Consider the following 25100-nt stretch of genomic DNA (forward strand, 5'->3'; position numbering starts at 1 on the left):
GGATCCAAAACTAAACATCTTCAGACCACAGATAGAAGGAGCGATTCATGAGTTCCTGGCTGCCCTGAAGAAAGACGCTGTGTCAGGTCCCCTCCAGAGCCTGAAAGCCAGGACCCCCTGCTCCTTCCCAGGATGCATCCTAAGAACCTGCTTGACGTCTGCTGAAAACTCCATTTGATTAATAGTGAAAAATGGATTCAGTTTACATAGGAGTGCAACTGCGAATGAAGGTAGCCAAGGTCTGCACTGATTTCAAGATTTCAGCCTTGACTGCGGGACAGTGTCCAGACTGACCAGGGAGCAAGCACGGCAGGCAGTGGGAGAGTTGACGATGTCACCTGCACTGTGCTGCCATCTGGCCAGCCTGTCGCAGGAGGTGACACCCAGTAGGCACTACGGCGATATTACAAAAATACACTACGGCAATTTGAGGTTTACCTGAAACAAGCCTTGATACTTGAACTTGCAGACTGCATATGGGATTTAGGATCTGTGTTCTGGGATAGACAAAAGCTATGTCAAGGGACCTAAGCAGCCCGGACTCAAAGCCGCCATTTCAAAGAATGTAAAAGTTAACTGGGAGTGTGTATTTGGCAAAGTATTTGCTGTTGTCTCTCAAAGTTGCAAACTAGAATGTACAAACCATTGGCCTCAAGTAGCTGTAAAACCGTTAGGAACTTGAACATGGATCTTTTCACCAATTTCCTTTCCCCAGTAAGAGGAAGAAAACCAGGGACCCTAGAATGAGTGAGGAAACTCAGACAAAGTGTAGGGAAAAACACTGCAGGCTCTCTTTCCAGGGCTTCTTCCTTTCTTGCAAGGGCTAGTGAACATTGGCTGGGTGTTTATTTTATTCTTGTTTCTGTGGGTTTTTTTAGAAAAGTTAATTATCGTTAAATGACTGAATTTTTAAAATAAAACCATTTGATACTCTTAAAAAAAAAAAAAGGACCCACTTGAAGGGAAGTTGGCATCTTCGACTAAGATTCCTCAACCACAGCCTTTGTGAGGGGAACGATCTTTTTCCTCTGCCTGAAAGGTACCTTCGAGGCCTCTGAGACTGAAAATGTTATCATTAGTAAGAACTTTTTAACAGCATTCATAACAGGAATGTGCATAAAATGCACAAATATTGTAGAAACACAAATGTCACATGTGATAGTATTTGAGTTTTAACTCAGTAAGTTACTGAGATGTGCAGCAGTGTGTGGTAGGCACCTGTTCAACAATTCTGTTTCCTTTGGAGCAGATTTTTAACATTAAAAAAGGAGACCAGTGAAGGAGACCCACATTTGCACTCTAGCATTTATACCATTATACAAAGATGCATCAATTCTTTTTTTCCTTTTTCCTTTCTCTTTTTAACACTTCGGATTATCCATTTCATTCAATTAGGAAAGTTATTTTCTTCCTTCACTTTTTCATCCCTGTGATTTAACTTGGCTTCTTAACCTTTTTTACTTTAATTCTTTTATGAGAGTTTTAGGTTTTTTTCCTTTCTTCTATTACCCTTCTAGGGACTTTAAGTGTGAATATCTTTTTAAATCATCCCTACATCATAGAGGTTTTTCATATACGTCCAGCTATCTCATCTATTTCTATCTGTCTATCTATCTACCCATCATGCTAAGGTTGCAGTATCAGCATTACCTTGCATTCTATATGGATTGACCCCTCTTGTTATACAGCCAACCTTAATATCTTTGATTATTGTATATTGGTCAGGATTTCCAAGAAAACAGACCTGAGAGGAGATAGATATAGATATAGATATAGATATAGATATAGATATAGATATACATATACATATACATATACATATACATATACATATACATATACATATACATAAAGATGTAAATATTATGAGATTTATTTTAGGAATTGACTCAGGCAACCATGGGGATTAGCAAGTCAAATTGGGAACTTGTAGTTTGGGAATGCTGACAAAAGTGAGAAATTCTTCCTTCTGACTGCTCAAATGATCAGTTCTCCCTTTAAGGCTTCAGCTGATTGAATGAGGTTTCTCTCATTGCTGAAGGCTATCTCCTTTGTTGATTATAGATGTCGACAGGCATAGATACAATCAACTGACTAACAATTTAAATCCATGCAATATCCTCACAAAAACAATCAAGCCAGTACTTTCTTAACACCAAAACCTAACCAAGTTGACACATGAACTTAACCATTACAATTATTTTCAAGATTTGCCCTTGTGTTTCCTTGTTTCCCTTTTCTATTTTGTCTTAGAGTCTTTTCTCTTTTCTCTCCATTGTTATAATGTTCAAGTTTAATTCCATACTCAGAATTCAGCATGAGGTCACATTTTGTTAATTTGTCATTAAGCAATTACAGTATTTCAAGAAGTCATGTTCTCCAAAGTATTTACAGCAGACATTAAGAAAAGTGCTTCTGATATAACCTTCAGTGTTCAATGAAGTGTAAACAGTCAATCCCTGGGAAAAAGTTCCTGCTTGTCTAGAAAGATGGCCCATCCTGCAGGCCTCTGCAGTGTGACTTTGCCTCTCCATCAAGAGGTGGAGTCTCTGTCCTTTGCATCTTGTGACTGACTTTGGCCCAAAAAATGCAACGGAGGGATCTCTGAGACTCAGCCTCAAGAGGCCTTGCAACTCCTATCCTCACCCTTTTGGAGCCCCGCAGTCACCATGCTATGAAGAAACCCCAGATTAAGGACCACAAGAAAAGAGAAGCCAACTGTTCCAGTTATTTCAGCTATCCCAAAAATACTACAAATGTGCAATTGAGACCCACTTAGACTATGTAGCCCCAAATGAGCCTCGAACAGAGTGCAGCATCATGAGTGAGACTTGTTGAGACCAGGAGAACCTCTCAGTCAACCCACAGAATCATAAGAATAAATAAGTTGCTATTATTTTAAGCTATTAAATTTCTGGTGGTTTGCTACTCAGCAATAGAAAATTTAGTATTTTAGTAGCTCATAGTAGGTGCTCAAAAATATAGGATTGAAAATACAGATACCAAAACAGAGAGTGATGGGTGAAGGTCAAGTCAATATAGATGAAGAAACCACTACTTTTGAGTTTATTCATTTAATATTGACTGAAATACATACATGTGTTTTCACATATACATTTATAAAATCAGGTCCTGTCTTGCCATCAGACGTCTCATGATCTGATGGAAGTTAGTACAAATGAAAAGGAATAATTATACTGCCACATGGAAAGTTTGGTAGAGTACTTCAGAAACACAAAGAAAGGAGTGATTTACTGTGCTGAGGAAAGAAGTCTGGTTAAGGAAATTGAAAAGAACAGTGTGTGGTCAGTTACTAAGTTAAAAGTGGAGAAAAAGGCAGCAGTACGAAATTCAGGACCATATGTTCTAAGCTGCTGCCATCTTTTGTCATAAATGCTTGGAGTTGAACAAGAAATCCCCTGAAATTATTCTGCTTTACATCTTCACCCTTTCCTCCCTTGCATATTCCAAATTTTCTTCCCAGCAGCTTTCTTTAGCACTATATGGATTAGCCTCCAATACTAACCAGATGAATCTTGCTATTGGTTAGCTATACATTTTAACACTCATTTTTCATTAATATACATCTGTTTATCAAACTGGTATACCGGCTGCCTACTGAATTAGGCCCATGATTAAGCCATTAGTTCTTCAAATTCAGCATATCCCAAATTGAATCTAGTGTTCCATAAAATAGTTCTCTTCTCTCTATCCCACCATTAGATACCTAGCACTCCAGTCATGAACATGGGAATTGTCCTTAACTCTTTACTCCTCTTAGGTTCCCTCACAAGTCCCATCTCCATTTATTCCCTGAAATCTAAATAGCCATCAAGTCTTGTCAAAATCTACTTCCTAAATCTCTCTCAAATAAAATGCATCCTCTTATTCCCACTACCTGAATTCAGGCTTCTTAATTCCTTTCCCAGACCTCTTTCATAGCTCCATTGTCTTTCTGCTTCCACTCTTGCTTTCCTTCACTCCATCAACCTCACTACCCTCAGATGCATCTTTGAAAATGGAGTCTGATCATATTACTTCCCTGCTTAAAGCTTTCCATGTGGCAATATAATTATTCCTTTTCATCTGTAAAATGCAAACTTCTAGGTACAACACTCAAGGTCCTTCACGACAGGTTTACCTTTATCATCCCATCTCTACTTTCTCATTCACAACACACACACCCTATGCTCCAGTCATAGCAACTACTTTTAGCTCCCTTTGCTACCAGAACAAAGGTTTGAGCTACCACTTCAGCTTCTAAATTCACAACTTCAGCTTCTAAATACTATTTACAGCCTGATCTGACTCAAGAACTGCAACTCATTGTTTAAGGCACATCTCAAGAATCACTTCCTCTGAAAGCTTATCCTCACCTCTGTACCCCTACCCCTTTCCTTGGTCCCAGTAGTGTTGAAGGGACCACTTTTTCCTTTTGTCCCCAATTGAATATACATATAACATATTTTGTAGTATACTTCATCATATTTATTATTTTATTTATATGTCTGCTCTCCCTCCCCACAATCCTGCCATTACCAGGCTGACCTCTTTACAGACAGAAAGTATCTTTTATTCCTTAGTATTTCCATTGCCCAGAACATTACCTGGCTCACAGTTAGGAATTCTATAATTCCTATAATTATAATCTATAATTTAAGATGAATATTTCTCAAATAATTTGAAAACAGTAAGTTCAGGAAATAAAAAAACTGTATCAAGTAAACTTAACCATATTTTCTTGACATATTTTGCTGGCTTAGTCTAATTGTTTGAATTTTAAAGTTGCTTAAATTTTAGATAAATAAGAATTCATTAAATCTCTTTCCCAGTTCATATAATAATCAGATTTTTATATAATAAGGATCTTAATGAATCTGTGGATTCATTAAATTTGCAGGCCAATACAGTTAAAGATTCAGTATCTAGAAATCAGCTATCTGGCACAATCTTAGAACCACTGGCCAATAAATAGCAAATTGTCTAAAAATTCTGGCACTAAAACATACCATAGGAAGACATCTCAAAAGTTTGTGTTCTAACCTAAAGTAGGTTATAAGCATCATATTAAAATGAGAGACAGGAATTGCTACAGGTAAATCTATAAACCAGAGCAAGAAATGATAGCCATTAGTCAGGGAGACAACATAAAATTATGAAAAGCAGACCTAAGACCTGAAAACGTACAGTTAGTATAGGAATAACTTATCAAGGGTCAGTTAGTATAGGAAAAAACAATTGTGTATTCCTTAAGTAGCCTCATAGACATTGTTAAAATATTTTATACAGGCAGTGTTTGACCTAAAATAAGGGGGAAATGGAAAGGACAAATGAGTTTATATGGCTATAAGTCTCTAAAAAAGAGTCTGGAGGTTGTCAGAAGGATTGCCCTTATGCACACCTGAGCAGAGTCTCAGAGACAGATAAAGTAGATACAACCCCAGGTATTGGTTCTTTTGAGGGCTAAAGAGACCCACAGGTTCTATGGTCATGGCAGATGGGGTTCACTGCCATGTCAGCTGGCCCTTCTTTGGAGCTGGTGTTTCTGCGTGATGAAGCTGGACTCAGATGGGATCTCTTTTCACAAGCCTTTCATGCTACTTTACTGGAATTGTAGTTGGTGCTGGGGTTTAAGATATATCTAGGGGATTTGAATCTCTGGACTGACAATATGATAGCCAGGCCCTGAGCCTCAACAGACTTCAGCTCCTACACTCTGATTTATTGGACTTACCCCACTCAGCTAACATGGAGTTGAAGAATGTCAACCACCACACCATGGAGCCTAGAGTGCCTACAACTGAAAGCAGGAGGATTGCATCCAGTATCCATGTGGAATCTAAGCCCCCTCTTGACGTAGATGTGGAATGGACATAACCAAGCCAAGGTCCACAGGAAGGAGGAATACAGTAAGGATTAGAGTGGACTTAATGATATTCTATTCATGAACTATTGTGGTTAGTAATCGAGAAAATGTGGCATTGGTGTGGAAAAAGTGGCCATGGTGGCTGCTGGGTGCGGGGAATGGGAGGAAGAGATGAGATGTGGAGACATTTTCGGGACTTGGAGTTGTCCTGGGTGGTGCTGCAGGGACAATTGCCGGACATTGTATGTCCTCCCATGGCCCACTGGATGGAACGTGGGAGAGTGTGGGCTATGGTGTGGACCACAGGCCATGGGGTGCAGCGATGCCCAGAGATGTACTCACCAGATGCAATGGATGTGTCATGATGATGGGGGAGAGTGTTACTGTGGGGGGAGTGGTGGGGTGGGGTTGGTGGGGGTGAATGGGGACCTCATATTTTTTGAAGGTAATATTTTTTAAAAAATGAATAAATTGAGTAGAATTTGGAAAAAAAATAAAAGTATTCTAGAATAAATAAATTAATTAATTAATTAAAATTTCTCAAAAATATATATATAGTATACAGTTGTTTACTTTATTGACCACTGATGAATGGCATCAATGGCAATACTTTTCAATTGATCTTATGTTCAGTATATTCTGTATAAGAAGAAAAGAAATAAGGTAAAACATTTTAGAATTTTTCAAAAATATTAATTTTTAAAAACTGTTTAAATTTTATCTATGTAAGATGTCCAAAATAATAACCCATTTCAATTTTTAAATTTGAATACATATTAAATAAAGGTAACATTTATTCAACACTTAAAAGCTACACAGCTGCACTTTACACTAGAGCTTATAGAATAGGTACTATTATCTCCATTTAATAGATGAAGAAACCAAGGCCCAGAGAGGTAAAGTAAATCACCCAAAGTCACAAAGCTGGTTAGCGGCTGAACAGAGATTTGATTATGAGATACTTTTCATTCTTGACATCTTTGAAATATGAGTGACTGAAAATTCATAAGATTATTCATTAATAAATTGATATATTTTTGAGTACTTATCTTCAATTTACAAATTTGTACCACTATCGATTTTTCACAGAAAGAACAAAAATTTAAAATAATTGTGTCACCAAGAAAGCCTCTGCAAGTCAGAGAGACAGATAAAGCAGATACAACCCCCAGATATTGGTTCCTTTGAGGGCTAAAGAGACCCATGGGAGTTATGGTCATGGCCGATGGGGTTAACTACCAGGGCAGATGGCCCCTCTTTGGAAATGGTGTTTATGTGTGATGAATCTGGACTCAGATGGGATCTCCCTTCATAAGACTTTCATGCTAATGTGCTGGAGGTGCAGTTAATGTTGGGGTTTAAGATATATTTAGGGGATTTGAATCTCTGGACTGACAATGTGATAGCCAGATCCTGAGCCTCAACAGACTCCAGCACCTACAATCTGATTTATTGGACTTACCACACTCAGCTAAGATGGAGGTGAAGAAGGACAACCACCACACCATGGAGCCTAGAGTGATTACAACTGAAAATGGGAGGATTGCATCCAGCATCCAGGTGGAATCTGAGCCTCCTCTTGACATAAAGGTGCAATGGACACAACCAATCCAGTGTCCACATAGAAGAGGTGGCATTGGATTGGGAAAAGTGGACATAATGGACAAAGGGTATGGGGAAAGGCAGGAAGAGATGAGAGGTGGAGGCGTCTTCGGGACATGGAGCTGCCCTGGATGGTGCTTCAGAGGTAATCACCGGACATTGTAAATCCTCACAGGGCCTACATGATGGAATAGAGGAGAGTATGGGCCATGATGTGAACCAATGTATATGAGGTGCAGAGGTGCCCAAAGATGTACTTACCAAATCCAATGGATGTGTCATGATGGTGGGAACGAGTGTTGTTGGGGGGGGGGAGAGGGGGGGTGGGGGGGTGGGGTTGAATGGGACCTCACATATATATTTTTAATGTAATATTATTACAAAGTCAATAAAAAATAAAAAAATTAAAAAAAAAAAAAAAGAAAGCCTCTGCAAAAGCAAAGCTCATGCTTAATAAAATGTTTGCTCTACAATGCTTTGTCTATTTGCAAATGAGTCTAAGCATTTACTGAAGTAAACTGTTAGGAAAATGCACATGAAGATACTGCTATTTCTTACAGGCAGTGAAACATTGAGCAGGATTTTTGCTGAGATGTAATCAAGTCATAATAATCAACAAACACCAGTGGTTCTGAGCAGCCAAAATGGTGGCGCCTAGGCAGTGGCCAGTGCTGAGCTGAGGGATGTAGGCGCTGCGCACGTGAGAGCTGGGGAAGGCCCATAGTAGGCAGAAACTTGGGTGGTGTGTCTGCAGCCTGGAAATGTTTAGCGACTCCTCTGAGATGCTGCATATAAAGGGGATTTGAAAAGCAAAGGAGAACAGCTTCAAGTCCATGCCGTGAGGAATCGTTTAAGCCCCCAGTGCCTATGGGAAGTGGCAGAGCCATAGCAGGAGGCCTAAAGTCTAGTCCTAATTATATACAGTTCATTTTCTCTTGCCTCTGGGTCTTTGCACGGGCCTTTCCTCTAGCGTGGAATTCTTCCCTGCTCCTGTCCCTTCCCACCCACACCACAAATTCTCCTCTTTCAGATCTTCACTTCCTTCGGGAAGCCTTCCCAAAACTTCCGGCTAGATTAAGTATGCCTTTTATTAAGTTTTTTTTCCTAAGACACGCCCATTCTGCTTTTAAATTGATTTTAAATTATTTTGTCCTGACCTCCCACTACACTTTGGATCCTGAGGATATTACTATATCTTGATTTCCCACGGACCTGTCATATGCCAGGTGCTGCCTAAGTGATTTATGTTGAATAAAATTCTGAAGGTCAGGTGAAATGATATACATAAAAATACTACAAAACCGTAAAATGCTCTGCAAACTCTAAACCTACATAAATGTGCTCCTACTGGTATAAGCGTGGTGGCCAGTTGAGTGGGTTGGACTAGTGCATTTTTAGATTTAAATCTTTACATTTCAGTACTTGTAAAAAGTCTTCCTGAAAGTTACCAGTCTATTTCTCTGCTTTAATAAGTAGCATGTAATGAAGACAATCAATTCATTATATCCAGTGTCTTGCAAAGACTAGGCACTCAATAAATATTTGCTGACCTGTTTCAGGATTTTATGATCATAATACTATTTTCCTGTACAGAGCTGAGGGTATAGACTGTGTAGGAGAGGCAGTTCCAGGCATTGCCTGGAAGTTTTCTCTGTTGGTAATGGGGGATTTCAACGAAGCGGATGACAACCAGTATTAAAAACATATGAGGTTCTGTTAAAATGCAGATTTCTAGGCCTAGCCCCACTTCTACTTAATCCAAATATCTCATGAGGGAGAACAAGAGACTGCATTTTAAACAAGCTCCTGATGGTGATTCTTGTGCTTACTGAAAATCGAGTCCACTGACTTATTGTCTTCTGTGTTCATTATGTTTAATCCAAATTTCATGCCCAATACTCACAAAATTTGAAATTTAGTATATGTCTTTCACTATAAAAGTTGTTAAAATGGAGACTGCTGTAAATTTGTGAAAGACCTAACCTGGAGCAGATAGGGAGAGAAAAAGCATTGAACATTCCACCAAGATACCTTCCGTTTACTGATGCAGATGTCAAGATGGCAGCATATATGCATAGTCAGCCCAGTCCTAGAAGATACAAAACTCAGAAGACCAACAATCATTGAAATGATGGGGGCGAAAATTGAGTATCTTAGAAAACAAAACACCTTAAATATGTATGGATCATTGTTCCTTGGAACAACAGCTGGTTCCTTCGGAATACTGGCAAACTTCATTTTCAGACCCTGCTTCAAGGTTAACCACAATGCTTTGGAGACAAGTGCATCATTGACTACACTTCCATTTTTGTCTATTGTAGTTACTTATAAGTTCTTTGTAACTGATGCTTTGTCGTCAGGTAATATAAGCCAAGAGAACTGTGTTCTGAGAAGTTCACTAGGATACGGGGTTTTGTGTCCCAGTGCTGCTTCTAAAAATGGGTGTCTTGCAGTCAAATTTCATGCTGTTCCACTGCCACAAAAAGGGAGGGATTTACTCTCTTGGCTGCTGCTTTGTCAAACAGAGGTGAAAGCAACGAAGATTCCTCTAGTCTTTCAGACAGTCACTGAAATACTTAATGGTCTGCAACATGCAGTATTTGAAAGTACACTTGAGAAAACCACACATGAAGATTAACGAAAGAATGAGTGAATACTAAATCAGGAGAATGGATTTTTTTATGATGAGGAGTTGGACAGTGCTGACGTGTTAAATATAAATCAGGAGAGACAACTTGTTTTTGTATCTTCTGCCTGGTATATAGTAAGTACTCAATAAATTTTCAATAATTCAATAAATTAAAAAAACAAACACCAATGACATCTTCTAAATGAAGACATACAACACAAACCAGCCAAAACAGCCACTAGAATTGATATCTTATATGGGAAAAACAGGGAGGCATTTACAGTAAAAAATAGATTGATATTAACTTTTTAAACTGTTAGAATAATACTTGAAGATACTAGAAATGCTCCCAAGAGTTATTTATTCAAGGGCTTGGTTCTTGAAAGTCATTACATTATTCTAATAAAGATGAAAGAGGTTATTTTCTCTAAATTATTTAGGTGTAAGAGTTAGCCTTCAGCTAGGTGTCCTATTTATGCAGATGGTGAAATAAATTATTCAGAAATAGAGACAGGTAAAACAGATGGAAAAGCAGGGTAAAACAAGAAAGCCACGGGCAGCTGCTTAACAGTCCCCCAATAAAGCACCCGGTCCTGCACCATGGTCCAAGTTACCCAGTAGAGAGAGCTCTGGATATGTACACCGTTGTCTACCTCTCAAACCCACCTTTTGGGGCTTCTCACTCACTTCAGTGATATTGTATTTAAAGTATGTCATCTAAAATTCTTTATGGAAATTTCATTTTAAGTGTCTTCATTTAAACCTTAAAATATTCTTCAAGGCAGTTTTCCTTCCAGATCTGAGAATGAATTGCATTTCCAAATCGCTTGAGACTGTTTTTAAAAAGTAGATCTTGTATTCTAAGAAAGATGAACAATGTTAGTCTTCCTCCTAGCACCCTCCACAGACTGATGGAATTGCTTGTTAAGTGAGATCCCCTCTTAACAACAAAGACCTGTATCTTACTTCACCGATTCTACCCCGATGGGTAAGGTGCCAGAAAGACCTACTCTTTGGCTAGTTCTACCCCAAAAGAATATTAAAGTAATTGAATAATTATATAACATGGCCATCTTTCAAAGACATTCTAGGGAGTACTTGCTTACGGAAATGGACCATTAGGGAGAAAAATGCTCAGAGCTCTATACAAGAAAGCAGGTGTCTTTCTTCAGCTCATTTAATAATGCAAACAAAATAAAGACTAACTGCTTAAGGATTGGGGGCCATTCAAGGATAAGAATTACAAGGACTGAGAGGAAGGGAATGCTGAAGGAAAGAATGACAGCATTCCTTAAAGTACACTGGTCTGGATACCAAAAGATCTGATTTCTAGTCCCAACTCTGCCTTAATCTAGTTTTAAGACCAGGGCATGTTAACCTCTCTTAGCTCCAGGGTTTTTATTCACTAAATGAAGAGATCAGCCTACCGTCAAAGTCACTTGAACTCTTTGTACTCCACAAGTCTATATGAATTTAGAGACGGGGAAAAGATAGGAGAGAGGTCGGATAAATGTAAGGTCAAACACCCATTAATAAAATCACTTACAATGCATCTTGTCTATATTTTGTGCTTTTCATTTTAATCTAATTTGTAGAATTTAGAGTTATTATTTCAGACCACAACTCTTTATTTGAAGAGAACTTACAACTGGCACCAAAGAGGAAACCTATGATGAAAGTTAAAGATTGAATTTTCTAAATATTTTCTATTATTTGGATGTTTGGCATTCTGAAAGTTGACCATGCAGATAACTGACTGAATTTTTCACTTTTTACTGAAACGTTTTGGTATTATATAGACACTACCTAAAATAAAACTTGGTTTAAGTCTGTTTCCAAATGGATGTTTAAATAGTCACTGGAGCATTTCAAAGGCTGGATATCGAAAGTGTTATCTTTACTTATATTGCCATTTTACCTAAGCACCACCGAGCAGTTGACATTAACCCAGGCCCTTGCCTTGGAAATATCCAACTGGATTTGCCTGACTTCATTCATTCAATGTGTATTTTACTTTAACCATGTGCGCAGCATTGTGAAAGGGTCTTCGCTGCCCTAAGGGCGCTCATGGTCTAAAATGGGAGACAGATAAGTAAGCAAATAATTACATCTCAGTGAGATGAGCTATGACTGCCATGCTGCTTTTTCAATGTTGTCCTTAGCCCCATTTCATCTATCCTCTTCTTTATTTAATATCCTTTCATTAAATGAACTATTATAAACTAATATGTTTATTTCAAAAGTACATTTTGTATCATTTCTGTATATGGGAAGTCAGTAATACTTGCCATTAATAGAAATTACCTCATAAAAAATACATAGGTAACTATTAAAGTAACTATTAATATATTTGTTGATGAACTACCTAAAATCCCCTTGCATATGATCAGTGGAATGCATAGTATTCTGCAGGCAATAAAGAAATAGGAGGTAGGCCTTATTGCTTGTGCTAAGTATTCTGGGCTTTCTCTTAATGGAATCATTCTTCCTTTCATTTTACAAATATGTACTGAGCACCGATTATGTGCCAGGCACTCACTATTCTCTTATGTGGTGAACATCTGTTTAGGGACTTAAAATATATTAATGACAGAAATGGTTTTGTATTTTAGAAAGATAATTCTGTCTCTGGGTTAAAAGATGAACTGAAAGGGCATTTAGACTAAGAGAGTAGGGATTGGTGGTCAACTGTAACTCCAAACAGAATAAAGACCCAAATGACAGTAACAGTTGCCTTGGAGTTGGAAAGGACTGCTGCAGTGCACGTGTAGAAGGTTAAGTCAATAGGACGGGATTATTTGGTTGTGGGAAGTAAGTGAGAGAGAGGTGTCAAGAATGATCTCCTGGTTTCTGGCTTGGGTGACTGAATGCAGTTGGGTATCATGTTCCTGGATTCATCTGGTACCTGGCATGTTTAACGGATCATTAAAGGTCCTTATCTCCACCTTAGAGATTTACTGATGAGATATTATGGTGTTAGTTTCACTATGCACCATCTAGGAGTAAGCGTATCAAAATAACTATATGGAGATGGGGAGGTGGGAGCTGGAAGATAAATTCATCAAATACTTTTAGGCACAAACTGCATTCTGCCATTCTGAAAACTGAATTCACTCAAAGATTGTATAGAGGCATTCTAAGGTGGCCCACATATCGCCGGTTCAAAGCTAAGCTCATTTGACTGGCTAAAAGGAAATAAAAATCCAAGACTGAAGAAATCATGCGGTCTTCCACTTGCTCATTTCCCTTTTAAAGGACAAATAAAAATTGATGCAAATGATAAGGAACAGATGGCAGAATTGTTGATATTCCAGATAATGTCACTGGAAGAATGTTTCCAACTTCTGTTGCCTCAGTCAATAGTAAATATTCCTGTACATCCAAGGAACTTGAATCTCTGGGCTGTCCATGTGCCAGTTGGACTCTGAGCCTCAGTGGAGTTGCAATGCCTACTTTCCAGTTCATTGGACTCACCCAGGACAACTAACAAGGAGGTGAGGATGGACAATTACCACACCAAGGAACCAAGAGAGTCTACAACTGTAAGCAAGAGAGTCTCATCCATCAGCCATACGGTCAAAGACTCCTCTCAATTAGAGGAGAACTGGGCATCACCATCCCAGAATCCTCAGGACTGGGGAATAAAATATGGACTAGAGTGAACTTCTGGTATTCTACTATAGACTTACTGTGATTCTAGCAATGGCAGAAATTATATCATTGATGTAGAGGTAGTGACCGCTGGAGGTGCTGAAGTCAGGGAGAGGGAAAAAGAGGTGTAATATGGGGGCATTTTCAGACTTGGAATTGCCCTGAATGACATCACAAATGACGGATATAGGTCATTATATATTCTGCCATAACCTACAGAATTGAGTGGGAGAGAGTGTGAAGTACAATGTAAACTCTAATCCATGCTTAGTGGCAGTGCTCCAAAATGTGTCGATCAATTCAATGAATGTACCACACTAATGAAAGAAATTGCTTATGAAAGTGGGAGGTATGAGGAGTGGAGCATATGGGAATCCTTTATATTTTTTATGTAACATTTTATGTAATCTAAGTATCTTTTAAAAATAAATAAAAAATGTATTTTTAAAAATTAATGAATGTTCCTGACGAAGCAAGCAGAGGTATAAAGATGCCCAATTATCACGCAGAACAGTGATCATGTTCCAGGTGCTCTTTGCTGCATGATCCAACAGGTTATCTGGCCGTTCTTTATTTATTTATATATATATAAATAAATTTATTTATATATATATAAATAAATATATATATATATTTTTTTAAGATTTATTTTTTATTTTTCCCCCTTTCCCACCCCCTCCACCCGTTGTCCCGTTGTCCCATTGTCTGTTCTCTGCGTTCATTCGCTGTGTGTTCTTCTCTGTCCGCTTGTATTCTTGTCAGCCGCACCTGGAATATGTGTCTCTTTTTGTTGCGTCATCTTGTGTCAGCTCTCCGTGTGTGCGGCGCCATTCCTGGGCAGGCTGCACTTTCTTTCATGCTAAGCAGCTCTTCTTACCGGACCCACTCCTTGTGCATGGGGCTCCCCTACACAGGGGACACCCTGCGTGGCAGGGCACTCCTTGTGTGCATCAGCTCTGTGCGTGGGCCAACTCATCACACGGGTCAGGAGGCCCCAGGTTTGAAACTTGGACTGCCCATGTGGTAGGCAGACGCCCTAACCATTGGGCCAAATCTGCTTCCCTGGCCGTTCTTTAGAGTAAAAGCAAACAAGTAGTCACTTCTAGTAAATTATCATATAATCTATGGAACACCCTATGCATATTTTTATGGCAATTAATTTTCTCGTACAAAAAACATCACTTAATCTTCTAGGTACAGCAATCGAAAGGTGGGGATTTATGGACATGATTCATACAGTGGAGTGGAGTGTCACAAGTTCTAAAACACTAAGATTGTTTAATTTTTTATTTGGTATTTTTTTTAAACACAGATGAGATCCAGAGAGAATAAATGAAGGTAAGTGACAAGAATTGGGAAGAAAATCCAGACATGCTGATTTCTAAGCCATTCCACACTAACAAAAAAGCAGTTTTCATGGATGTTTCCCAGACATGCATCCAGATTTTAGCAATTAGATTCAAACATATATCTACTCTTTAGAAAGACCAGACTCCATACCTGCAGCCCCAAGCAGTTATCTTTCATGTGGGGCTCCCACAGCATTGTTGGGAAAACAGCTCAAAGTGCTAGGGACACCGATGCTGGGCTCAAAGCATCAATTTACATAGGAAGCCCAAAGTTTTGAAATTTTTAATGTATATATTAATTTCTACACAGTGAGTTCTTGTAATTTCATTGCAAGACAATCAATATTTCACCATTAATGAAAAAAGATAAGGTAAATCTTTGACCCAGAAAAATCATCCTTATTCTATGAAAGAGCTAGTGTGCATACATGTACAAAAATGAAGCTAACCTTTAATTGCTTCTTCACGGAATCTGTCTCAAGAAAAGTGGCTCATAATAGCTAATCCAAAAAAAAATTTATCTCCCCCGAATTGCCTTTTAAGAAAGCTAGACATAAATCCCACCATTTTTTAATGCTAACATATGTCAGGAGATTTCTTCTTCTGTAGGAGACTTGGTAGTTCTAGCTCTACCATGCTTGGGGCTAAGGACAGAAGTTGGGAAATTAAGGGTTATTTAGATACCTTTGTAAGCAAGAACAGAAATACCCTGAAATAGCCAACTGAATTTTTTCTAATTCTTGAAAAAAAATGTATGGTATATATAGCATAGCCATATCAAATTTAATGTCCTTCTGACATACCTTAATTAGGGTAGACTACTACAAAAGTTCTCCTGGATTGCCTTGCTGTGATTTGTTTAATGAAACTATGAGAGCCCACTATGTGCCAATCCCAGGACTAAGAGAATGAGTAAGGGATGAAAGAAAAAGGCAGAGAAATAAATATAGGGTGGTCACCAACTCCCAAAGACCTTCTCACTATCAGGAAAGACAGACCTAAATACAAATAACAGTAAGAGGTGCTGAACATGAAAATATTTGCATTCTTTGAGTTGTCTTGATCTGGATAACAAGAGTAAGTACTCTGAAATCCTTTCTATGCTACCAATTCATTTGTTCATTTATTTAATCATTCATTCAGCAAATATTTAATAAGAACCAACTGAATGAACAAAACAAAGTCCCTGGTGCCAAAAAAGCTTCATTCTAATGAAGGATGACAAGCGATAATCAAAAAACAAGTAAAATTTTTAAAAAATTGATGATATTATTATGGAGAGAACTAAAAGGTTAAGTAGGATCGAGGATACAAAGAGATGGATAGTGAGCAGGGAGCAGAGTGGAAGAAGACAAGGCCAGAGAAGTAATTGAAAACTATTAATAGATGCAGGTTTAGAACATCTTCACTAGCAAGGGTCACTAACATGGATATTAGACCATATTTTACATGAGTTTCCATTAAGTCCAATAGGAAAATAGTAGATAGATGAAAATCACAGAGGATGTGTTTAGAAGATCTCAGAAGGAAAGCAAGTACATTAAAATTAATATTTTAGTCCCTGCCAATCCACTTGTACCATTTAGGAGAGTTTACTGAGGGATAATGATTCAAACAAAAATCAAAAGAATTATGTGGATTGTTTGATATGTGAATGTATCTAAAACAAACATGGTTTATTTTTTAAATCAGAAGGAAAAGATGAAAAAAATATGCTTACTTTAAAGAAACTAAAGGTCTAGTAGATTTCTTTAACCCTCACAACAACCCAATGAATTAAATATTATTAGCCTCATTTTACAGTCAAGGGAAATCACGTAAGTAACGTCCTCTAAATTACATACATGGTGGACGGGCCAGAACTTAATTCCCAATCTTTTATCTCTATGTCTGGTGCATTTATACTCTAAAATACTGCCTACTTGAAAAAATATGACTTTTCTTTTGGACCAGTCTTTTTAGAAATTGATTTAAGCCAATTCATTTGAAAGAAATCCATATAAAATAGAATTATATTAAGAGTTCGCTTTTTTATAGAACTAAAGGTAGAATATTTTTAACAGTGTCTATAATGTATTGATTATTTACAGCTTGATATCATAAAAAAATCCCTGTATTACATTCAAAAATACTCATAATTTGTTGCAAAGAAGTCAATTTTGACTTGGATATAATTTTTTAAAAGACAGGAACTCTAAATGTCTAGCACATTTCATTTGTGGAGCAATTTATACAGAATAAACCATTTTATAAAGTTAAACAATAACCTAGCAGAATACAGTTTCCCATTAGTTTTTTTAAGTACCTAAGATGTTTTTAATATGAAGAAAATTGTTCAATAATTTCCCCCAGAATTCTGTGCTGTCCCAGAGAGGATGTGGTAAGAAAGTTTCAGAGGGAAAGCAAGTATATTAAAATTAATAATAGAGGTAGATCTTACTTATAAACTAATTTCATTTAATTAGTGTCATTGCAATATACATTAAAATATATATAAGGTTAAAACTTGTCTTCTATGTGCCTCTCTCCTCACTCTGATGGAGGCAGGTGGGGGTGCCATAGAGAGAAGAGAAAGGAAAAACAAAACAATAGAAAAAACTCTGTGTGTGTCCACTCACAACTGTTAATGGTACTAGCTTCTTCCTTGAAGAGCTGAAATTTCCCCTGCAGTTAAAAGATGTTCCTGTCTTCTTTATCATGCTTTGTAATCAGATAAGTAAGAGAGATCATCACAAGTGTCATGCCAGCCTCAGGCAGTATCAGACCTAGCAAAAAGCTGCTTTCTTTGCTCAAGCTTGCCATATGCATTTTCACATCATGAGGTTCTTAACTACTTGAAAAATTAACACTGTTGAATCCCCTTAAATGGCCCTGACTGATGGAACTCAAGTGAACGGTGCCAATTATACAATCTTCCAGATTTTCCAGGGTTTACAGAGCATACGTTGAGAAACATTCATATTTTATTTTCTGATTCACTTTTTTAGAAAGTGTATCACTGAACAATCAAACTTATCAGAGTATTTTTATTAAGGGACACTTGACTCATTAAGCTGTTACGGTTCAGAATGAAAACAACCTGAAGGTCACATTAAGCAGGAATGGGAAATGTAGAAGGAACACTGGCTGGGAAGAGAAGACCCAAATTCTGGTCCTTTCGACTGTAAAATTGGTGATGGCTATGGTGGTGGTGAATAATCTGCATAGGTGCCTCCAGATCTGAAATTTTAAATATGTTTCATCCACTGGTGAACTTCTTGCTCCAATTTCCAAGGGTGCCATTTGACTATGGTTTTATCATTAAGAAATATTAAACTGTGAACTTAATCCCTATCCTAGCATTTTTGGTTAATATTCCAGTTATGTGGCAGTACTTTATCAGGAAAGTTATCATGGTAAGTTGCTATTATCTACTTAGAGATTTTGCTTTCATTTGAATTCTTTCCAAATATGTCTCTAACTTTTCAAACCATTGTCATTATTTTGACAATTTAATATTGATATGTGTGTGACTATAGTTAGTCCAGTTATGACAAATTTCTGTGTGGCCTCTTCTCTGACATTTCCTACAATTTAGCCTTATTGGAATAAAAGTGCAGCCACAAGGAAGGTTTACGTTTGGCAGTACTCCTCAAAACCACAGCGGCTTAAATGACCCTTTATCTGCCTTGGCTACACAATGTACTAGTGCAATGAAGTCAATTCTGCATTACAGTGAAATGTCAGAATTTTCCTCTTTTCTTCCGATCTACTTTAAAGAATAGTTTATAGTTTCTAAGTGGATAGGTGATTTTTTTTCTTTTCTTATTGGTTTCTGATTTATTGCTTTGTAGTCAGAGAATAAATTCTGTATGTTTTCTACTTTCCTTAAGTAGAGATTTTCTTTATAGACTAATACATGGTTAATTTTCTATGCTATAAATATTTGATAAGACAAGTGTATTCATTGCTTTTTGGATACAAAGTCATATATCAACCAAGTCAGCGGTGTTATTTAAAATTCTTGATCTTTTCTTGTTTTTGTCTAATTGTTCTATTATTTTCTATGGAGTTATCTCCCACTGTTATTGCAGATTGGTCATTTTTTTCTTTTTAACTTTTTTTCAATTTATATGCTTTGAAGCTTTGTTGTTAGGTACATAATATTCATGACTATTATCTCTTCTTGTGGATATTTCATTTTCTCAATATTTTCTCTCTTTGTCCCTTTTGATTTTTTTCCTTGGGTACTATTTTGTCTGATATTTAACACTAGCTACCTTTCTGTTAGCATTAACTTGGTATGAATTCTTTGCCCTTAATTTTCAAATGTTCTAAGTAATGTTATTTTAGATACATCTTATAAATAGAACATAGTAGTATTTTCTTTTTTTACCCAAGCTGAGATAGTCTTTTAATAGAAGAAATACATTTATTGTGATTACATACATGCCTGGACTTCGTCCTGCCATCATAATTTAATTTTTGTTGACCCTGCTTTTTATTTTCTCTATATTCTCCCTTTGCTGTATTCATTAGTGGTAGAGTGAAATGGTTACATTATTTTGGGAGGAGAAGGATTTGTTCTTTTGGTTTTCCTGCATGGTTTCAAAGACATACATTCTATTTCTATTTTTCTAGTCTTACCCTTATGTTTCTCATACATATTTAATGTTTTTTTTCTATCAGTGTTTAGATTGAATCAGAAATGAGCTCCTCTAACATATTTTCATGATGCTATTCAGCTCATCTATTGGGTTTTGATTTTGACATCAATTTTGAAAAACTTAAACTTTTGAATTGGTAATACACACATGTAGAAAAAATTCACAAGGTAGAGAGGGAAATACAGTAAAAAATAAATCTCTCTTCTGTCTTTGTTCCTCAGCCTTCCAGTTCCCTCTCCTCAAGGGCAATTGCTTTTACTAATTTCCTAGGTATTCTTCCAAAGTTAGATTGTGCATAAGTAGCCTTCATTCACTTAGACTTAGGCTTTTTCTGGTTAAAAGCACAATGATATCATATGCAATACACTGTTCTGTATTTTGTGTTTTATTTATCTTGCTTTTGTCTATTAGCAGTATATCTTGGGTATTTTCAATATAAATACATACAAAGGTGCTTTGTTTTTTAAACCAGGCTTTTGTTGTATTTTTTTGTCGTTCAAGAGGTGATATATTCACTGAAGGAGTAATATGTTCATATACTTCAAAAAAAATTTTAAATTAAGATATACAGTGAAAACTCTCTGGCATTTGCTACCCATTTGCTCAGTTTCCAGCACTGCTAATTGAATCAAGGAACCAATATCACTATTTTCTTACATTGTTCCAGGGTTTCTACATGCATGCAAAAGCTATATAAATGTGTATATTTTCTGGCTCCTTACTTACATAAGATATCATAATATATATTTGCCTTTTCATGTAACAGTGTATCTTTCAGTATCTTATCCACAGAGCTGCTATATTTGCTTTTACACTGGAATGGAACCTTATCATTTGAATGTACTATATTTTAACTGGTCCACTATTAATGGACATTTGGTTTATTTCTAACTTTTTGCAGTGACAAACAGTGCTGCAATAAGTAGACTCATTCAGATTTAATTTCACTCATTTTGCAAGTATATTTGTGCAAATACATCACTTATATATAAGAATATCCATAGGATAAATTCCCAAAAGTAGAATTGCGCCATTCTTTTTAGTGCATGGTTTTCCCTTGTATGGACATACTATAATTTATGTAACATGTGTCCTATTGGTAGATTTTTTGGTTGTTTCCAATACTGTGTTAGTAGGAAAAGCTGAAATTACTATTTGTACAAACATGCTTAAAAGTTTATTTGTGTGCTTGCAGATTTGTAGACTAAATTCCTAGAAGTACAATTGCTGGGTCAAAGTCATTTTATAACTTGATATGTGTTGCCTAACTGCTTTAAATACTCTTCATAACAGATTGCACTGATCTTATTCTCACCAGCAATGTATGGGAGCTTATTTTCTTACTCTCTCCTTGCTCATTGTGTTACCAAATCATCCAAATGTCACTTATCTTATGGGTAAAAAATGACAACTAATTGTAGTTTTAGTATTTGCATTTTTCTTACTGATTGAGTTGAGCATATTTTCAAATATTTAAGAACATTTGTATCCTCTAACCCATTTAGTTAATGCATTGTTGGTCTTTTTATTGATTTCAAAGAGCGCTTCATTTATTAAGGAAATTCATCTTTTGTGACAAATATTTAATCTTCAAAATTTCTAGTTGTTTACTTTTAATGGATGCAGTAGTCTCTTTGAATTCTCATTGAAAATTAATTGTACTTTATTTTAATAAGCAAGTTTATTTGTAAATTTAGTCAGTATACATAATTGACGTATAAACTTAAATAGAAGGATACATTTTAAAGCCACCTTGGGACAATCCTCATGGCTGTGGGTTGTTAAGGGGCTCCGGGGCCAAAGGTGGCCTCTGTTGGAACTAGCGGGTGCCCTGCTTGGAGGTGCAGACCTGCAATGCCGCTTGCCCGCTTCTCCTGCTCACTGGCGGCGCCTCACTGGAGGCACATCATGTTGTCTCCCTCAATAGGAAATGCACGGGCGTCCGAGGACAGCTCCTTGCAGAGCTTCTGTGCTGTTCTGAGAGTGCTGGTATAGTTTCCACTTAGGAAAACCACAGGCAGAAATTAACTCAAAGGAGTATTTTCTTTTCCTTTTAGGTGTCCCCATTGCAATGACAACGTCAAAGTAGCAGGTGAACTAGGAGATAGTTATGATGATCAGGGTCAAATTCATCTTAACATTGAAGTAGATTGTTATTTTCTGCCCTGAACCAGGGCAAAAGCTTATGGGTGTAGTTAATAAACCATCTTCCAGCCACATTGGCTGTTTAGTAGATGGGTGTTTCAATGTATCCATCCCTAAACCTGAGCAGATGCTGTCTGAGCAGTGGCAGATCCTAGAGATGGGTGAGTGACATGGGTGATGACCTAGAATTTGAAGTATTTCGTTTAGACTCAGATGCTGCTAGAGTCTTTTTTATTCAGGGAAAATTAAATATCATTTGTTTACAATCCAAGTGCTCTGAACTGCGGTCACCCCTCGGGCTGAAGTGTGGTTTGCTGGCCTGGCGGGGGAGCAGCCGTGGCAGGCCAAGCCGCTGCCCCCATAATAGGGTGGCTGGTCGGACTCACCGCCACCCCTGAAGGGAGCTCGGCATGGGCGCAGAGTGCCCTCGGGTCTCCCCTTCTCGGCAGCCATGCTTCCGCGGCCGCCCCTCCTCCCGGATGGCGCCACACGATGCCTGTGGGGCGGCACCCTTCTTCTTTCTCCCTGCGCAGGCGCAGGGCGGAAAAATCCAGTCTGCCCTTTTCCCTCCCCCCGACAGCAGCAACAGCCAGGCGTGGGCAGGAAACTCCAGTTTGCCCTCCACCCCAGCAACAGCAGCCACCAATCCCTAAACCCTGCCCCTTCCCCCAGCAACAGCGACAGCCAATCCCTAATCACCACCCCTCCCCCGTCCAGTACCGCCCACTGACCTTTCGCCGGCAACCAATCAGAACAGGGCGTGGCTTCGACCAATCAGCCTTCCCCAGCCCCTATAAAACTGTTGCCTCTCCCTCAATAAAGTGGACTTGCGTGTTTACCTCATCTCCACGGTAGTTCTTCTGCCGTGCGCCCTCCAGTCCTGAGAGCCCCCGACAAGGGCCTGGCCTCCCTTATCCCCAGTTCATCGCCTGCTTCTCCGGGCGACCCCTTCGTCGCCAGCTTTGCCGGGCGACCCCGTCAGCCGAACCACGCAACCCCTGTGAGACCGACCCCTCGTCTGCTGCCGGACTGACCCCTCATCCCAAGTGGGACCAACCCCTAGTCCCAAGTGGGACCAACCTCTAGTCCAAAGCTGGACCGACCCCTCGTCCGCAGCCAGACCCCACCTCTACCGACCGAGCAAGCCGCCGCACTGAACTTTCTAAAGAATTAATGGAAAACAGCACTGAAGATGCTGTTGAAAAACCTCCAAAGAAGAAAAAGTAAAAGAAGAAAGACTCGGAGACTTGTGAAGTGGAAGATGGTACCACAGAGCTGGAAGATTTTGCAGGTGTCGCCACAAAGATAGAGGCAGATCTGCAGAGAAATAATAATGTGGTTGGCCTCTGGGAGAAAGAGCCAAAAAAGAAAAAGAAGAAGAAAAAGCACCAAGACGATCAGGACCAAGACCCTGCTTTCCAAGGCAGTGACTCCAGTGGTTACCAAAGTGACCATAAAAAGAAAAAAAGGAAAAGAAAACACAATGAGGATGCTGAAGTTACCTCAATTTTAGAACATTTACTAAAAAAGAGAAATGTAATTTTCTTTAGTGCATTTTAAACATGGTTCAGTTTTTGAAAGTTTGATTTGTACACAATAGATATATAAACATTTTAACTGATATGAAATGCATTTCATTTATATTAAATGAAATTATATCTATAATCTCAAGATTAGCAAAATCACGTTTTAATACAGTATTATTCCTATCATTAAAGAATTGGTTTGGCGTTGTTTTGGGGTTAATGAATTTCACCTTTTCTCATGCTATTGCATGCCCTTTTATTTCACTTTTTAGAATAGGACATTCACCAGTTGTAGATTTTCCTTTATCATGGCTCCAGCAGTATTATATTTTTGTTGTTCAACTTAGCTTGATCTCCCAAAGAATTCTCTGAAGTATCAGAGCTCTTAAGAATCGTGCCACTACTGACCATATGGTGGGAGACAGTAACTATTCTTTGCTTCCAGGTGTCTGGGTCGTGTTTTCTTTATGTTAATAGAAAAGGCTTTTCACGTGTACTTGTTCATTTGTGTCCCCATCAGTCCGCTTTTGTTGTATGTTGGAGGAAGAGTCTGATGAAGACAGAATAAACATGATTCAAACTAGTGGGAAATTTCAAGATTACTTTTTAATGATTAGGTTAGGCTATTAGAAATTATTCTAAAAAGAAAACAACAGTTCGTTTTCAATTGAGAAAACTGTGTACTATATCTTGACTAGTTGGAAAACACTGATTATAAAATGACAAGCTAGTTTAGCAAATATTTCATCATTTACTCTGCATACAATGAGAAAGAAGGTAGATGTAGTTCATTCCCTTATGGAGCATCATAGGAGAGACAGATGCATATACATAGTTTACATATAAAAAAGAAAATATAGACAATAATTAGAAATTGTGTTATGAAGACAAAGAAAATTGATTGTCCACTTACTGTTGTGTTATCTGCAGATAGATGAATACTTGAATTAAGTCCCAATGCCAGCCATATTTGTTGCTGTTTATCTAGTACCAGACATAGTACTGGCCTCACATGGCTTTATATAATAAATTCTGCTAGTTGTGTATCTAGATATAAATCTATAGTGATAGGACATCGAGTTTGGAGGGTAACAGACAATCATACTCTGTCTTCAAGTAGATATATCAGACAGTGGAAGGGTATAAACCAGTGTCTTTCCAGACATGTGGCTTTGAGCTCTCGAAATATGGTTAGTCTAAATTGAGATCTACTCTTAATGTAAAATGCACAATAGATTTGGAAGATGTATGAAAAAAATGTAAACTTAATAATTGTATGTTGTTGAAATCATAGTATCTTTGATACAGTAGATTAAATAAAATATTAAAATAAAAAAAAATACTTTGATGGCCATCTCTATAAAAGTGTTTTTCCCCAGGATGGTATACCAGATGTCACCTAACCCAACATCTTAACTGGCAGAGGTTCAGTTAGCTGGAGCTGTGTGCCCTTTTCCCACAGCAAGTTTACTCTAAGGGTTATTATACTACAAACTCCACAAGGAAAAGAACTTCATTATTGTTTCCTCTTGGTAAAAGAGAAAAATTGAACCTAGTTATGAGACCAACCACAACACAATGAAAAACTGCACTAACTAGTTCAGGTTACTAGTAACAGAAGATGCTGGTATGAATAATTTATATATTCTAGAGTCCTTATAAATAAAATCCCCCTTTAAGTGTGGG

At 37.8% G+C, this 25100-nt stretch overlaps 2 pseudogenes; both read left to right on the plus strand.

Annotated features, from left to right (window-relative positions):
* The first annotated feature begins 9526 nt into the window (after nt 1-9526).
* Nucleotides 9527-10106, plus strand: LOC101410898 (complex I assembly factor TMEM126B, mitochondrial pseudogene; annotated as a pseudogene).
* Nucleotides 10107-21597: 11491 nt separating this feature from the next.
* On the plus strand, nt 21598-23448 carry LOC101414393 (DNA-directed RNA polymerase I subunit RPA43-like; annotated as a pseudogene).
* Nucleotides 23449-25100: the final 1652 nt, after the last annotated feature.

This window comes from Dasypus novemcinctus, chromosome 4, assembly GCF_030445035.2.
Source record: "Dasypus novemcinctus isolate mDasNov1 chromosome 4, mDasNov1.1.hap2, whole genome shotgun sequence".
Lineage (NCBI taxonomy): Eukaryota > Metazoa > Chordata > Mammalia > Cingulata > Dasypodidae > Dasypus > Dasypus novemcinctus.